This window comes from Gracilinanus agilis, chromosome 3 (assembly GCF_016433145.1).
Source record: "Gracilinanus agilis isolate LMUSP501 chromosome 3, AgileGrace, whole genome shotgun sequence".
NCBI classification, from domain to species: domain Eukaryota; kingdom Metazoa; phylum Chordata; class Mammalia; order Didelphimorphia; family Didelphidae; genus Gracilinanus; species Gracilinanus agilis.
Genome location: NC_058132.1, coordinates 447709442 through 447727824, shown reverse-complemented (window position 1 = coordinate 447727824; position 18383 = coordinate 447709442).

Sequence of the window (18383 nt, the reverse complement as noted above, 5' to 3'; positions counted from 1 at the left end):
ATGTACCAATTTTGTCACATCCCCTCCAGCATTCATTACTCTCCCCTTCTTTCATTTTAGCCAATCTGCTAGGTGTGAGGTGATACCTCAGAGTTGTTTTGATTTGCATTTCTCTAATTATTAGAGATTTGGAACACTTTCTCATGTGCTTATTGATACTTTTGATTTCTTTACCTGAAAATTGCCTATTCATGTCTCTTGCCCATTTATCAATTAGGGAATGGCTTGATTTTTTTATACAATTGATTTAACTCTTTGTATATTTGAGTAATTAGATCCCTGTCAGAGTTTTTCGTTATAAAGATTTTTTCCCAATTTGTTGTTTCCCTTCTGATTTTGACTACATTGTTTTTGTTTGTACAAAACTTTTTATCTTAATATAATCAAAACCATTTAATTTACATTTAGTAATTTTCTCTAACTCTTGCTTGGTTTTAAAATCTTTCCTTTCCCAGAGAACTGACAGGTATACTATTCTATGTTCACTTAACTTATTTATAGTTTCCTTCTTTATATTCAAGTGATTCACCCATTCTGAATTTATCTTGGTTTAGGGTGTGAGATGGTGATCTAAACCTAATCTCTCCCATATTGTTTTCCAAATTTCCCAGCAGTTTTTGTCAAATAGTGGATTCATGTCCCAAAAGTTGGGCTCTTTGGGTTTATCATACACTGTCTTGCTGATGTCACTAACCCCAAGTCTATTCCACTGACCCTCCCTTCTGTTTTAATGATAGCTGCTTTATAGTATAGTTTAATATCTGGTACTGGTAGGCCCCCTTCCTTCACATTTTTTCATTATTTCCCTTGATATTCTTGATCTTTTGTTATTCCAAATGAAATTTGTTATAGGTTTTCCTAATTCACTAAAGAAGTTTTTTGGTAGTTTGATAGGTAAATTAATTTGGGTAGAATGGTCAATCTTAAATAGAATACTAGCAAAAAGACTCCAGCAAGTGTCAAGAGGGTTATCCATCATGATCCCCTGGGATTTATACCAGGAATGCAAGGATGGTTCAATATTAGGAAAACCATCCACATAATTGTCCATATCAACAATTTAACAAACAAAAATCATATGATTATCTCAATAGAGGCTGAAAAAGCCTTTGACAAAATACAACATCCATTCCTATTGAAAACACTTGAAAATATAGGAATAGAAGGACCTTTCCTAAAAATAAGAAATGGTACATATCTAAAACCATCAACAAGCATCATATGCAATGGGGATAAATTAGAAGCCTTTCTAATAAGATAAGGTATGAAACAAGGATGCCCACTATCACCTCTATTACTTAACATTGTATTGGAATCACTAGAAGTAGCAATTAGAGAAGAAAAAGAAATTGAAGGTATTAAAATAGGCAATGAGGGGACTAAGCTATCACTCTTTGCAGATGATATGATGGTATACTTAAAAAATCCTAGAGAATCAACTAAAAAGCTAGTGGAAATAATCAAACTTTAGCAAATTTGCAGGATACAAAATAAATGCACATAAATGATCAGCATTTATATGTATTTCCAATTCATCTCAGCAGGAAGAGTTAGAAAGAGAAATACCATTTAAAATCACCCTAGACAATGTAAAATACTTAGGAATCTATCTACCAAAACAAACACATCAATTATAGGAGAACAACTACAAAACACTTTAAAAAAATTAAAACCCAATCTAAATAATTGAAAAAACACTGATTTCTCATGGGTAGGATGAGCTAATATAATAAAAATGACCATTCTACCCAAATTAATTACTTATTTAGTGCCATATCTATCAAACTACCAAAAAATCTTTATAGAATTAGATAAAACTATAACAAAGTTCATTTGGAAGAACAAAAGACCAAGAATAACAAGAGAAATAATGAAAAAAAATATGAAGGAAATTGACCTAGCAGTACCAGATCTTAAACTGTACTATAAAGCAATGGTCATCAAAACAATATGGTACTGTCAAAATAATATTTTTAGCGGGTTAAGATGGCAGCAGAGTAAAAAGCAGCTGCTTGACCTCTCCTAAACCATGCATACAGGACTCCTTAAGAAGACATAAAAACAAATCCAGACAAACGAAGGTACCCCACAGCAGGGCGCAGCATTGAAGGTACATGAAATTGGGACATTTCCATGCTATAAGGAGGTGAAACAGCTCTCACTAAAACATGAGCTGAGCAACCCTCTCATCCCCCCTCCACCACCTACAGTGCCAAAACCAGTGTAAACTACTTAGAGCAAGTTTGGGGCACCCATTAAATCATTGGTGGCTACCTGGGGTAACCAGGACCTGTTCCTAAGAGTAGCAAGCCTTAAGACCCCAAGAGGCTAAAGATTGGGCAGACTTTGAACACAGGCCCTGAGCACAGGCGCGGACCTTGACTGGGGACCCAGTGCAGAGGGGTGCACAACTGTGGAAGCAGAGCTCTGAGAATGTTAAAGGAGCTTTGGGTAGAGGAACAAGCAAGGGGACCACCAGGAGGTTTGACCCTGAGAACAACTAGACCTGAGACCTCAGGAGCCCAAAGAGTGCATACAGACTCTGGGTGTGAGGATAAAGCTGAGAGGGTGCTGGGTTAACAATGGCAAGCCAGAGACAAGAACCCCAGAAGATAAAGATCAGGAAGAAATCTTTAACACTATACAACTTTTACACAGAAAAAAATCCAGACAACATAGCAAACAGCAGAGGAGAACAAACATGCAGTCATATCCAAACCTTCCCAAAAAAGTGAAAACTGGTCACAAGCTATTGAAGAGTTCAAATCTGAGATTATGAGAAAGATGGAAGAGAACTGGCAAGAAAATAACAGTTTAAAAGGCAGAATTTTGGGGGCAGCTGGGTAGCTCAGTGGATTGAGAACCAGGCCTAGAGACAGGAGGTCCTAGGTTCAAATCTGGCCTCAGACACTTCCCAGATGTGTGACCCTGGGCAAGTCACTTGACCCCCATTGCCTAAAAAAATAAAATAAAATAAAAGGTAGAATTTTGCAATTAGAAAGTGAGGCTCAGAAATCAAATGAATTGATAAGCAAATTGAAGACCAGAAATGACCACCTGGAAGCCTTGAAGAACCAAACAGACCAGATTCAAAAGGAAAACCAAAAGATTATAGAATAGACCAAATTGAAAAGGAAAATCAAAGGAATATAGCTGAAAACCAGTCTCTAAAGGCAAGAATTGGGCAAGTATAAGCCAATGATCTCTCAAGACAGCAATAACAAAGAAAGAAAAGTCAAAAGACTGATAAATTAGAAGGAAACATGAAATATCTCACTGATAAATTGACAGATCAAGCAAACAGGTCTAGAAGAGATAATCTGAGAATCATTGGTCTTCTGGAAAAACCAGAAATTAATAGAAATTTGAACTCCATACTAAAGGAAATTATTCAGCAAAGTTGCCCTGAAGTTCTACAACAAAAGAGCATTGAATAGACATTGAAAAAATCCATAGATCGCCCTCTACTCTTAACCCTGAAAAGACAACCCCCAGGAATATAATAGCCAAATTCAAGAGCTTCCAAGTAAAAGAAAACAAATTTACAAGAAACCAGAAAGAGACAATTCAGATATCAAGGAGCACCAATCAGGATCACACAGGATCTGGCAGCCTCCATACTACAATACCTCAAGGCTTGGAATATTATGATATTCAGAAAGGCAAGAGAACTGGGTCTACAACCAAGGATCACCAGCCCATCAAAACTGACTATATCCTTCCAGGGGAAAGTATGGGCATTCAACAAGATAGAAGATTTCCAAGTATTTGCACAGAAAAGACAAGGACTAAATGGAAAGTTTGATATCCAATCACAAAAAACAAGAGAAACATGAAAAGGCAGATAAGAAACAGAGGGGAAAGAAAGAAAACTTATTTTTAAATTTGTCTCTTTAAGGTATTCAATAAGATCTAATTATTTGTGTAGTTCTCTGTAGTGAACTCTATTCACTATTATAGTTTCCACTATTACAGTAATTAGAAGAATTATTCACAAAGAGAGGTTGGAGTACTACATGGTCTTAAACAATAAGGGGGTGGGAGGGAAAGAGGGAGATGAATAGTAGAGGACAACAAGAGAAACTTGAATGAATAAGAAAAATAGGATATTCTATTACACACAAAGAGGGCATGGGAAGGGGAGGGGATGAATACTATTATAAGAAGGAGAGGAAGAGAGCATTAAGAGGTAATATTTAAACCTTACTCTCAGTGAAATTAACCCTGAGAGGGAAGAGTAGCTTTATCCATTGGAATATAAAACTCTATCTAACCCTACTGAGAAAGTCAGAAGGGATAAACCAAGGGGAGCAGAGGAGTGTGGAGGTCAAAAAAGGGATGGGAGGAGAAGGGAGCGGAAATTCATTAGGCCTTAAAAATAAAAAGAGGGGAATAACAAGGGAGGGGTAGAAATGGTAGTAAATCAAGGGAGGGGACAAGGGTTACTGGTTTAAAACAAATCACTGGTTTAAAAGGAAATAGCCTAAGAAGAATGGGTAGAAGTAAGAGAGGATACCAAAATGTTGGGGAATACACAACTGATAATAAAGGCTTAGGAGGAACACTTTTTTTTCACGAAGTTCTCTTTTAGCAGCTGAAATAAAAAATCTACCAATCTTCCACCTATAAGTCAATACACAGAAGTTAAGGGTTTAAAATTAAAAAAAAAAAGTTAGTTTAAACAATGAAGAAATTTGTTTTAATTAATTCAAATGATAGATATTCTAGGCCCTACTCAAACTTCATTCCCTTGATTCCATATTCAATGTTCAAGGTATGCTTTAGAACACTGCCTTAGACTTCTTTTTACCAGACCAAATAAAAGAACACACTAATTAACAAAAAAAGGAAAAAAGTACAAAGAACAAGATAAATAAAACGGACTTCTTACCCCATATGTTTAGGTGCCCATTTGCCATAAAATTTCCTATGCAAATAGTGATAGCACACAGAGAAATATACATATAGCATAGATAAGTCTTAATTCACTCTTCTTGGACTATATCTGATTTAGAATACCTCTCTGACTCTACATTTAATGCTTAAGGTAGAAGTAATTGATTTCAAATGTTGGTCTGGATTCTCTATTTTGCTGATGTTACATCCTGCATAATTTTTTCTCCCCCACTGAAATTCTGAGTAGCTACTTAACCTTTAGATAATATGGGACTCATGAAAAAATAGGAATATCTACCTCCATAGAAGAAACAGAGTTGGAATTCAGATTGAAACATAGCATTTTTTGTTTTATTTTTCAATGAATTTTTCTCTATTATAAGCAATATGTATCTGGTCTCACAACATGGCAAATAAGGGGATGTGTATTATATGATAATATTTGTACAACTTATGCCATTCCTGATATGTTGGGGATGGAGGAGAGGTGGGAAAAGAATTAGACAAATTTTTGAACAAAGCTAATATAAAAATTTGTTTCTCTTGTCTAAGCATATGCATTATAACTTCTTACATATTTATAACAAGTTGTGTGTATTATATTATTTTACATTACATATCATATTAGGTTATATAAAAAATAAAAGTAAATTATAACAAAAAATAAATTTAGCTCTTTTATGGCAGAGACTGTTTTCTTTCTTGGTATCCCCAGCATTTTCAGAATGTTTGGCACACATTAGATTCTTAATAATGCAAAAAAACAAAAACAAAAAAGTTTAAATTAATTATTTTTTGTTAATAAACAGAACATAGAGTCACAGGACTAGTTTGATACTTTTGAAAATCATATATACTCACTATTTGTAGAACTACGAAATATTCCAACCATTTCAGAGAGCGATCTGGAATTTACTCAATCATAGAACTGTGCATAACTTTTGACATAACAATACCACCTATTACTTTTATTTCCTAAGGTGATCAAGGAAAAAAAGAAAAGAAACTACAATTATCCCCTCAGCATCACATGGGAGTTAGGGGCATAGTGCCCTGTGATTTGGAAAGTCGTTGTAAAAAATTTTGGCCCTCCCTTTAGGGCAGATGACTGAATTATTTTCTTTTGCTCTTTTGGGGTGTTTATAGTACTTTATTGTAAAGTTGGTTAAGTGTTGATCATAGAGTATTTCTAAACTTAGTCTGCTGGCCTTCATGTGTTGTCTGCAGCTTCTGCAAAACTGCCCTCCAAAATTCTATTTAATTTCTTATGCCAACCAGCCATATATTGAAATTGAAACCATTGTGGGGAAAGTTGAGATTTGGAAGTGATATCAGAATATGTTCTAAGATATTTAGAGCAGCTCTTTTTGGTGGTGGCAAAGAACTAGAAACTGAAGGGATGTCCATTAATTGTGGAATGACTGAATAATTTATGATACATGATTATAACAGAATACTTTTTACTATAAGAAATAACAAACAAAATGAGAGTGCATGGGCATGCGCACGCATGGGCACACAAACACACACAAACACACACACACAACTTACATGAAGTGATGCAAAGTGAAGTGAGCAAAATCAGGTGAATATTCCACATAGTACCAACAATATTATATAATGTTAATTGAGAATGCCTCATTTTCAACAAAGCAAACCTCCAAGACAAATCCTAGAGACTAATGATGAAAAAGGATACCCACCACCATAGAAAAAGTAGATTCTGAATGCAGATTAAAAGATATCATTTTTCACTTTATTTGCTCTATGAATTTTTCTCTAGTATAAGCAATATATGTCTTATTTCATGACATAACAGGGAAATATGTACTATACGATAATATGTGTATCATATCATATTACCTTCCTTCTTTGGGGAGGAGTGAGAAGGAGAGAGAGGAGATAGACTGGAAAATGTCAGAAAATAAAATTTTCAAAACTGTAATGTAATTTATTAATCAGCAAACTAGAAAAAAATTTAAAAAGAATATCATAGGCCCAGGCATACCCACTCAGAACAAGAAGAATCTCTTAATTCAAAGTTACCTTTTAAATTTTCTTTAGCTTGCTTTTCTACCACTTCAATGACTCATGCACATTTACAATTTGGTTGTAAGTGAAAAAAGTCCCTTCAACTCATACCATGCCTCCTGACAACTAACACTAGATCCATGAAGATTACTGAGGTTACATTTAACAAAAATAGAAGACTGGAATTTGTATTTAATCTATGCCCTAGCAATACCCTTCCATTGAGATAATGAGCTTAGCTGAACCTCTCTAAGTTCAAGTGAAGAGGAAATAATACTAAGTAACTGTTACCTGATTCTCCATAATATGATATTTTTATGTCTAATAAATTTAGAAGTACAAATCCACACTGAGTTCTATATGTACCCTCGTCACTGCTGTCATCATACCTATTGGTGATACTCAAATCCCTCTATTTGCTTTGTTAATGCTGTCAAAGCCCCTTTTCCTTGAGTTGAATTAAAATTGATATTTATCAGAAAAAGCTTTGCTAAAGAAAAAAAATTTTAAAACCTCAGTATAATAAACATATAGAAAAAAATTAGTTTATAGAATATTAAATTTTCATTCTAATCTTAAAATATCATGCATAGGATAACTTATTAAGCAAATCTTGATAAAAAGGGAGTTCCTTGATTTGTTTTATTCCTCTCTGGTATACACACTAGACATCCATTACACCAGATTGTAATCATATATAATGTAAGCAGGGATTACCTTTACTTATGATGGGGTCAGAGGACCTAGGTTCAGGCAGTTTTTAATTTTGTGGCTTTAGGCAAGTCATTCAAGTTTTTTTTTAATCTTTGGTATTCTCACATGTTTAAAAAATGTTATTATACTAAAAGCCTCTAATAAGTCCCTTCCTATTCTTATCTGTGAATTAATGATTGTTCTATTATGTTCACAATTTGACACTTAGTCACAAAGTTGGTTTGGGTACTGGGATGATGTTTTTTGAGCTAAGATTGTAAATTTCTATGACTAGGGGAGAGCTTATTAAAATTATGCAAACCTTTATTTTCCAAATGATTTTTAAATAGAGGTTAGAAGTCAAATTCAATGTCACATAGCTTGTAATTGACCTAGATTTGCCTTCAGCTGAAGTCAGGTAGGGGATAGAGTGGTGGTTTCAGAGTCAGGAAGATCTTACCTCAACTCTTCACTATGTGGGAGAGCAAGGACAAGGAAATTAACCTTTTTTGATCCTCAGAGTCCTCATTTATAAAATGGGGATAATAACAACTGTTTTATGAAGTCTTGGCAAAGATTATATGATTAATATAACAATCCTATCTAAATTCTAAATTAATTTGCCTGTTCAGTTCCATACTAACCAAAATACCCCAAAATTATTTCCTAGGATTAGAAAAAAATAACAAAGTTCATCTGGAAGAACAAAAGGCAATTAATTATAAAAATATGAAAGAAAGAGATCTGGCCTTACCAGAGCTCAAACTATATTATAAAGTGGTAGTCATTGAAACAATTTGGTAAGAAATAGAGTGGTAGATGAATGGAATAGATTAGATAATCAACTCACAAAAATTAATGTCCATAGCAAACTGAGAGGCTGTGCATCATTTGGCCAATGGATGGACAAGTTGTTGTATATTGTTTTAATGGGAATCCTACTGCACCATAAGAAATGATGAACAAGATGAGTTCAGAAAGTTCAGAAAAACTTGGAGAGGATTATATGAATTGATGAAAAGTAAAGTGAACAGAACCAGGAAAACAATTTATTCATTAACAGAAATATTGTATAATATTCAACTGTGAAAAATTAAACCATTATTAGCGAAACATGTCTCCAAAATAACCACAAGGGACTCATAATGAAAATGCTATTCACACACAAAGAAGGAACTGTTGGAGTCCGAGTGCAGATCAGAGCATGACATCTTCCTTTTAATTTTCTTCTTGAGATTTTTATTGTATGTGTGACGTATCTTCTATCACAACTTGATAATAAATGTTTTAGGAATTATATTTATCATCTTCCTATATAGAAATGTAAACTATTTAAACTTATAAGGTGCCTTATGATTTGTCTTTCATCACTTTCATCACTGTCTCCTGGCACAGTTCTAATGAAACCCCACCTTCTTTAAGAAAACATTTCTGATTCCCTTTAAGATCAGTTACGATTGGTTATCTCTAATATGTGTGTTCATATGCAAAAATGTTGGCATATGGTGTGAATGAGAACAGAAATTATAGCATTGCTTTTTGCTCCTTTTTTGTGTGCCCTTGGCACATAGCACAGTGCCTAGTACATAGTAGAAATTTTGTAAATGCTTGTACAAATGATGGGAAAGAGAAATAAAGGTTTTGTTTGCTTTTTCTAATGAAGTACTCTGGAACTAATCTGTGATATTTTGGTCTGTTTTTCCCTCTAATAGCTTTGATATTTCACTGCTTCTCTCTCTATCTTCTGTTCACATCCTCTTTCAGCGAAAAGCAAATGCATCTGTTTGTCAGAAGGGGAACAGAATAGACTGAGAAGCAAAAAATCATTTGAAAGCTCTAGAAGTTCAAGTTGGATTATTAACCATCAGTAGATCTGAAAAAGGATAAATATATCCTAACAAGATTTTGCTCAAAAAAATATGCCACTCCAATTTCTCCCTTTTTAAATTATTTTTAAACCATTTCCTTCTGTCTTAGAGTCAATACTGTGTGGTAAAGGCTAAGCAATGAGGGTTAAGTGACTTCCTGAACCTCACAGAGCTGGGAAATATCTGAGGCCAAATTTGAGCCAAGGACCTCCATTCTCCAGGCTTGGCTTTCAATCCACTGAACCATCTAGCTGACCCTTCTTCAATTTGTTCTTATTTTTAAAAGGATTTTTTTAATTTAAAAAAAAATTATCTAATCTTCAAAAGTAATGTTAGAGGAAAACAGCCTAAGAATTAGAAGATTAATCTCAAAGTGAAGAACTGGGTTCAGATACCACCTGTTACATATATTGATTATGTATCCCTGGGCAAAGCATTATCTCAAGACCTCAAGGAAACAACAAAAAAGACTTCTCATTCTGAATTGTCTGTAGAAATTTCCTCACCAAGTACTCCCTACACTGATTAATGTATAGATTTTCAAACAGAAAAGAATTGTAGCTTAGTTTCGATTGTTAAATTAGGAGAAATCATTTGAAAGTGTTGTGGGTATAATGAACCATCTTCTCCCAAGGCAAGGAGAATTCCCTGGGAGCAAGTTAGGTTTTCAGGGATGGTGCATTAACTCCACTAGGCTAATGCACCATCACAAAATACCAGTTACTCTCCTAAGGGAGTTAATATCCTAGAGAATTTGACTTATTCTGCTCAGCATTGTTTTTTTCTGCATGATGTTTAAAGGGAAATTGGACCTAGGGCTTTACTTCTATGAAACAAATCACAATTTTGTTTCTATGCTAAAATCCTTAACCTCTGTGCCTACTTAAGCCTGGAGTAGGTACCCAGTAATCAAACCCATCCTGGTAAAAGAAGCATACAAGTGAGAAAAATTCAGATATTTAGCATTTAGCACAGATCAGTGACCTTGGGAGTCAGAAGAGATTTTTTTTCAAATATTGACTCTGATATTTACTAGTTGTATGATTGTATGATTGAAGCAAGTCATTTAAATACACTAACCTGAACCTTGTTTTTTTTTTCTCTGTAAAATGAAGGTATTGGTAATAATAATGGCAATGATATACTTTCTTTTCTGAAAACTGTTTTGTATATCTCAAAGTGCTCTACAAGTGTGAGCTAGTCTTGAGTTAATTAAATTATCATTAGAATTGTATAGTGGAAAGCTTGCTGGATTTGGAGGGAAAAGACATGGGTATAGCATGTCTGCCATTTTTTTTTCTCTGACCTTGCATCTCAGTTCCCTCATCTCTAAAATATGGTAGCTTAACTAAATAATTACTCCAGTCTTTGTTCTAAATCGATGATCCTACAAAGAATCACTTGATAAAGTTCATTCAGGCCAACATACTTTCTATTACAGAATGTTCATTCTTACTAATAGTTATAGATGTTTAGGGAAAGGATACAAACCAGGAATTTTCAGATGAAAAATCAAAACCTCTATAATCATAAAGAAAATATCCTAAATCACTCTTTGTTACAGAAAAATAAATTAAAACAATTTTAAAGTATCCTTTAACCATTTATCAATTGGGAATTTCCTGTATTTTTATGTATTTGACTCATTTATCTTTGTATTTTTAAAAGGAGGGCATTATCAGAGGAACTTGCTGTAATTCCCCTCCCCTCAGATTCCTTATTCATTTTTACTTTCTTTAATTTATTTTCTAATTACAAGTAGAAACAATTTTTACAATTGTTTTCTGACAGATTCTCTCCTTCACTCCCTTCCCTCCCTGAAGTGGTAGTCTCTTATAGATGGTATGCAGTATATATTTCCATATTTCTCATGCCATGACAGAAGACACATGTCACATTAATAATAAAAATCTTATTAAGGAAATAAAGTGAAGGATGTCATGCTTTGATTTGCAATCAGATTGCAAAAGTTCCTTCTTTAACTTTGGGGACAGAATTTTTTTATCATAATAGTTTAGTCCTTTACAATTGATAAACAGTGTTTCTGTTACTCTATACATTGTTCTGGTTCTTCTCATTTCACTTGACATCAGTTCATATATATTTTTCTGAATTCATTCTACTCATCCTTTCTTATGGTTTATTAGTATTCCATTACAAACATATATGATAACTTGTTCAGTCATTAACAGATTAATGGATACTTCCTCAGTTTCCAATTTTTTGCCACTATAAAAGGAGCTACTAAAATATTTTTGTACAAGTAGGTCCTTTCCCCTTATCTCTAATCTCTTGGGAATTCAGACCCAATAGTGATATTGGTGAGTCAAAACTTATGCATAGTTTTATGGCCCTGTGGGAATAACTCCACATTGCTCTCCAGAATGGTTGTATCATTTCATGGTTCCACCAGCAGTGGATTAGTGTTCAAATTTTCCCACATCACCTACAACATTTATTAATTTCCTTTTGATCATAATACTCAATCCAATAGGTGTGAGATGGTTTCTCAGAGTTGTTTTAATTAGCTTTTTTCTCATTAATAGTGATTTGGAGCATCAAATATCCTCTTTGTTAATCTAGGCAATTTATTTTTAAAATACTAAACCATTTCAATTAGACCTTCATATTTTTAGCATATAATTGGTCAAAATAGCTCCTAATAACCTAATAGCCTAATAAGAGAATAAGAATTCTCTTTATAGATCTTGAATTCTCCCTTTTAATTTCTGGTACTAGTAATTTGATTTTTCTTTTTTGTTGTTGTTGTTCAAGTTAACCAATCTATTTATTTTCCCATAAAATCCACTTTTAGCCTTACTTATTAGTTCAATGATTTTCTTACTTTCAATTTTATTAGTTTTCCCTTTCATTTTTAGGATTTCAAATTTGATCTTTAATTGGGAATTTTTAATTTGTTTTTTTCCTAGCTTTTATAGGTGTATGCCCAATTCATTGATATACTTTTCTCTATTTTATTGATGTAAGTATTTAGAGATATAAATTTGACCCTAAGTATTAGTTTGGCTGCATCCTATGTATTTTGATATATTGTCTCATAGAAGTCATTCACTTTAATAATTTTTTTCCAGGATTTGTTCTTTGACCTACCCAATTTTTAGAATTAGATAATTTAGTTTCTAATTAATTTTTAATTTGTCTTTACACTATTATTCCTTATTGATTGTAATTTTATTTCAGTATACTCCAAAAAAGAAATATTTATTATTTTTGCTTTCATACATTTGATTGTGAGATTTTCATGCCCTAATATATGATTGTTTTGGTGAGGGTTCCATGTACCACTGAGGAAGCATATTATTTTCCATTCACATTCAGTTTTCTCTAGGTATCTATTAAATCTAATTCTCTTCCACCTTGACAACTAAAAATAAGTTTTATAAAATTCCATTCATGACTTTAATTTCTTTCTTGTTTGTTGTTTGGTTGTATTTATGTAGTTCTGAGAGGGGAAAGTTGAAGTTCCCCAGTGGTATAGTTTTAATTTTTGTTTTCTCCTGTGGCTCATTAAACTTGGATGCTACACCATTTGGTGCATATTTAGTAATGACATTACTTTTATTGTCTAAGATAACTTTTGTGAAGATGTAATTTCCTTCCTTCTATATTTTTATCAAATCTATTTTTAACTTTTGCTTTGTCTGACATCATGATTGCTATCTGCTTTTTAACTTTAGCTGATTATAGATTGTGCATCAGTCCCTGCCTATACTCTATGTGTATCTCCCTACTTCAAATATTTTTCTCACAAACAACATGTTGAAGGATTCTAGACATTTAGTGTAATAAGGGAATAAAACAATTTATAGTTATAATAGGAATTAAGGCAGGTAAGGGGAATAGGCTAGAGGTAATAAGGGGATAAAAGCAGGTAAGGGACTAAAGGCAGGTAGGGAGATAAGGCAAGGTAATAAGGAATAGTCAGGTAAAGTTGTAAGCAAGGTAATAAGGGAATAAAATAGGTAGGGAGATAAGGTAGTATGGATAGGGATAAAGGCAGGTTACGCTGTAATGGGGAATAAGGCACTGTGGATAGCGGTTTGTGGATCCCTAAGGCAGTAGAGTGGATAAGGAGGGTACAATAGTGGAGCAAAGGGAGAGGATAAGGTAATTTGGGCAGGCAGCTGCAGCAGGAAAACACAGAGTGGGTACCCAGGTTTGAGACAGAGACACTGAAGGGAAACAGACTGAACCCTTCAGGTAGGAAGGGTACTTCTACAGACAAAGGTTAGGGCCAGCCAGAAATGGCTTGAAACTGACTAGAGGGCTTTCTAGTCAATTTCTCAGGTTCACAAAGGAAGAGTCCAGAGGAAGTATAGGGATTGCCACTTCCTCTCAAAATGGAAGCCTCCAACTTCCCTCAGGACCCAGAGAGAATATTATTCCTTTCGCCCCTTCTCCCTCTCTTATCAATCAATTACTGAATTAGCCAAAAGTTTGATTAAGTGACAAACAGGATTTATTAAGTTTCAGGGTTGATTGTAAAGGATAGAGGGATACAAGGTAACTCTAACAGCCACCTAGGGAAAGCTTCAGGTCAGGAGAGGGACACAGGAATGTGAAACTGAGAAAGACCTGCCTAACTCAGTCCAAGGAGGATTTTGTTGCCTAAAAGGGGTAGGAAAGTTGCATATAATGATTCAAGAGATAATTTGTATCAAGGGTAAGCCCTACTTGACTATGGGGAAACTAAATCTACAAAGTTTGAAAGCTACCACCCATATCCACCCTTCTTTCAAAAACCCACAGAAATTCAGGAAGGGAAAATGATGATTGGTATAGGGAAGGTCAGGGAAATCCAAAGGAAATAGCTAAGCTAAAAAATCTTAAGAGAAAAGCTGCAGAATAAAGGCTAGGCTTTTCAGTCCAAAGACAGAGCTCAGTTGATCCTCGTACTCTCATTGAGTCTCCAGGATCAACTGCAACTCCTCAGGATTCTAAAGCTTTTTCAACTGTCAGAAATTCTGCAGTAAGGTTTTGCAGGGTTAATATGCACCCTTTTGCACTACATTAGTCACTTTGCTATCAGTTTCTCTTTTATTTGAGTTTATCCTATTCCCATTCACAATTATATTTACTAACTGTATTCCCCTCCATCCTATTTTCTCTTATTTAATCTTGATCTTTCTTTCTCCTTTCATTCTCTCCTTACATGTGTTTTGCATCTAACCTCTGATTTGCTTTCCATTCTGTCACCCCCCTCCAATTTTCTTATTCCCTTTTACTTCCCTATAGAACAAGGAAAAAAAATTCTGTAACTAACTGAGTAGGATGTTATTTCCTATTTGAGACAATTATGATGAGAGTAAGATTCAAATAATGCACATATCCATGTTCATCTTCCTTTAAACTGTAATGGATTTTTTCACTTCTTCATATCAGATAATTTGCCCATTGTACCTGTCCCTTCATTCTTCTCTCAATGCAATCTCTTTTTCATTCCTTGATTTGTAACATGTCATCTTAATCAACTAATTCCAGCATCCTCTGTCAATGTATACTACTCTAACAATTATTCAATCCTTTATTTATATGCATCATCTTTCTCATATAGGAATATAAACAGTTAGACATTTTTGAATCCCTTAAATTTTCTCTTTTCTGTTTACCTTTATATGTTTTTGGAGCCTTTTATTTAAACATCATGTTTTTGTGCACCTCTAGCCTTTCCCACAGGAATTCTTGAGAATCCTATATTTCATTGAATGCCCATTTTATCTCTGAAGGATTATACTCCCTTAGCTACTTTGCATTCTGAAATATCATATTCCAAGAGTTCTATTTCCTGTTTAATTCTGACTTTGGCTCCATGGTTCTTGAATTGTTACTTTTTGGTTCTTTCAATATTTTTTCTTCTCCTTGGAGCTCTGGAATTTGGCTATAATATTCCTAGGGGATCTTTCAAGAAATGATCATTGGATTCTTTCAATTTCTAATTTATACTCTTGTTCAAGAATATCAGGGCTATTGTCTTTGATAATTTCTTGTGATATTATGTCCAGACTTTTCTTGGTTATGACTTTCAGGTAGCACAATACTTTTTAGGTCTTTTCTCTATCTTTTTGCTACTTTTTATATTATTTCCCCTTGATTTTGTCTATATGCTGAAGTAGATCTATAATTGTAGTGAAAGGAGTATTATCCCTGATTTATGCTGACTGGGACTGGTTCAGCTGTCTCTGTTTCAAGTTGAGCATTCTGCAGAGGTGACCTGGTTGTTTTGCTATTGGAGGTTTGCAATTAAATTCTGCCTAGACCATGTTGGTAAAGATGTGACATGCGTGCTCCAGGAGCACAGAGGGGCTGTTCTGTTCCCCCTCTCCACCACACCTGAGGATATTTTTTGCATGCCCCACTCCTGTGTCTAGCAGACCAATGTGGGCACTTCCTCATTCCTCTCTCTCTCCGGTGATGCAAGATCCTCACAGGTGGCTTAAAGGTGCAGTTTGGGCATATGTTCTCTAAAAGGTTTGCCAGTGTTGGCCTAGGAAATGCCACCAAGGCTGGAATTTATTCCACTGCTGCTGCTTCTGGATTTCATTTGTTTTTTTTAACACTGCTGAGCCTGGACTAGGCTATCTGTATTTTTTCCCTCCTGTCCCTTATGCTGACTTGCTGAGGCTTGTTCAGCATTCTCTTCTTATACCTCAGTGCAATGAATCCTCCTTGCTATCTCTCTACATTTTTCTGGGTCAGATAACAACTTTACCATTTCTTCTGTTCATTCCAGGTGGAAATCACCTTCAGTGTATCAGAAGTCCTGGACTAGGACAACATATCCCATATTTACTGGGTAAAGTTTCCAAATTGAAAGAATGAGATCACTTCAAAGTCTTCCTAGGAACTTATTGTCATGAGATAGTTTCTAACATAAGGATTACATATAAATATTTTGTGAATGAAAGTCTAGTGTTCAGATTATCTGGGGATAGCAAGGTAGAGTGCTGGACTTGGAGTCAAGTTAAAATCCTTCATTAGATAATTACTAACTTTATGATCCTGGATAGATCATCTAATATTTCATCCTTATTTCCTCTTATAGTTTGAAGACCAAATGAAATAATTAATGTAAAGAATTTTGTAAACCTTAAAGCACTAACAAAAGCAATTGGTTGGTTCAGTGAATAAAGTATCAAGCCTTGAGGCGGGAGGTCCAGACACTGATCCTGGGCCAGTCTTTCAACTCCTATTGCTTAGCCCCTACTGCTCTTCTGCCTTAGAATTGATCCTTAGTATCATTTCTAAAATAAAAAGTAAGGGTTAAAATAAAAGCACTATACAAATATTAGCTATTATTATCTTTGCAAAATTTCTTATTACTTCCCTTGTTGCAGATGATATTTTAGCCAAACTGACCAATTTGCTATTCTTCTGTCTGAGTCTTTCATAGATCCCTCTCCATTTAGATTCCCTAAATTTCTTCAAAGTTAGATTCCATCATGCCTTCACTTCTGAGAATCCTTATTTCTCTTTAAGGCAGCTAAGTGTGCGGTAGATAGAACAATTGGTCTACATACAGGAAGACCCAGATTCAAAACCAATCACAGGCTTAATAGCTATATGACCTGGTAAATTAAAATGATTATCTCTTTTCCTTCCAAGTAGCATTAAATGGTGAGCTCCTTGGTGGCTAGTGCTATTGTTCATAGTTGTATCCCCACTGCTTAACAAAGGGACAATCATTTTATAGATACTTGAAACATTTGACAACTTGTTTCTTTTTCATTTTATTGGATGTACAATTAACTATGTAAACATTCATCTGATTCTTGTCTAGCTTTGGAAAGGAAATGAAATACTACTCAAACATTAAATTATAAAATCCTCTACTTTTTAACATTAATCTTTAAATCTTTGGATACCAAGGGAAGTGATAAGAGTATATACCATCCTTTGGAGTGGAGCATATGAGTCAGCTAATGGATTATGTTGCTTTCCCTTTTGAATTTAATCTCCTGTCTAGTAGACTAAAATGAAATCAGGCTTTGAAGGCATTAACAGGAAAGCTATTTCTAAGGCAAGTACCTAATTTTAGTACAAATGATCATAGGAATATTCTAGGAATATCTAGATTTCAGTATCCTCTAGTGATCAGTAACTTTTAAACGTTAGCCTTTTAAAAATGAATGTTCCTTACATTTTTGTGCCAGAGACGGCAGAGGCCTAGGAAGTAGAATGGTACATGGAAGTCAATTCAAATAGTTCATTCAGCTAATTAAAACTTCAGATGGTTAAATAACATAGTGACACCTTGTCTCCATTATATGCTTATAGAAGACAGCACTAATTTTTTTCAAAAGCTATGTACAATATCTATCTTCTTAAACATCACTCTCAATTATGTAATTAACCATTAAAAATGGTCAAAAAATAGTACTTTAAAGTTTCATTATTAACAATCATTTCTTTATTTTAGAATTTTTTTGCTATAATTTTAGTAGTAACAGGAGGATTTTACTTAAATTTATAACACAAAAATATTTATGCACAATACATTTTTGGAAATGGTTATGACCCAGTAGGATTTTATTATTTCCTTTGTGTTAATGTATATAATATGACTGAGGTATATAAAGTTTACGATTAGAATGTCATATCTTCTAATTGTTTCTGTTATAGCTAACATTTACATAGTACTTTAAACAAAATGACATATTTATATATGAACTATATATTAATACATGTAAATATTCAAATGTAGATGTGTGCATATATATGTGTGAATATTCATATATATATGACTACTTTCATCTTCATAACAATCACATGGACCAGGTTCAGTTATCATTCCTGATTGTGATATGTTATAAAGGAAAAATTATTGGCCTTAGTTAAGATAACGCTCCAGATTCCTTAAATTCTGGCTTTGGTACT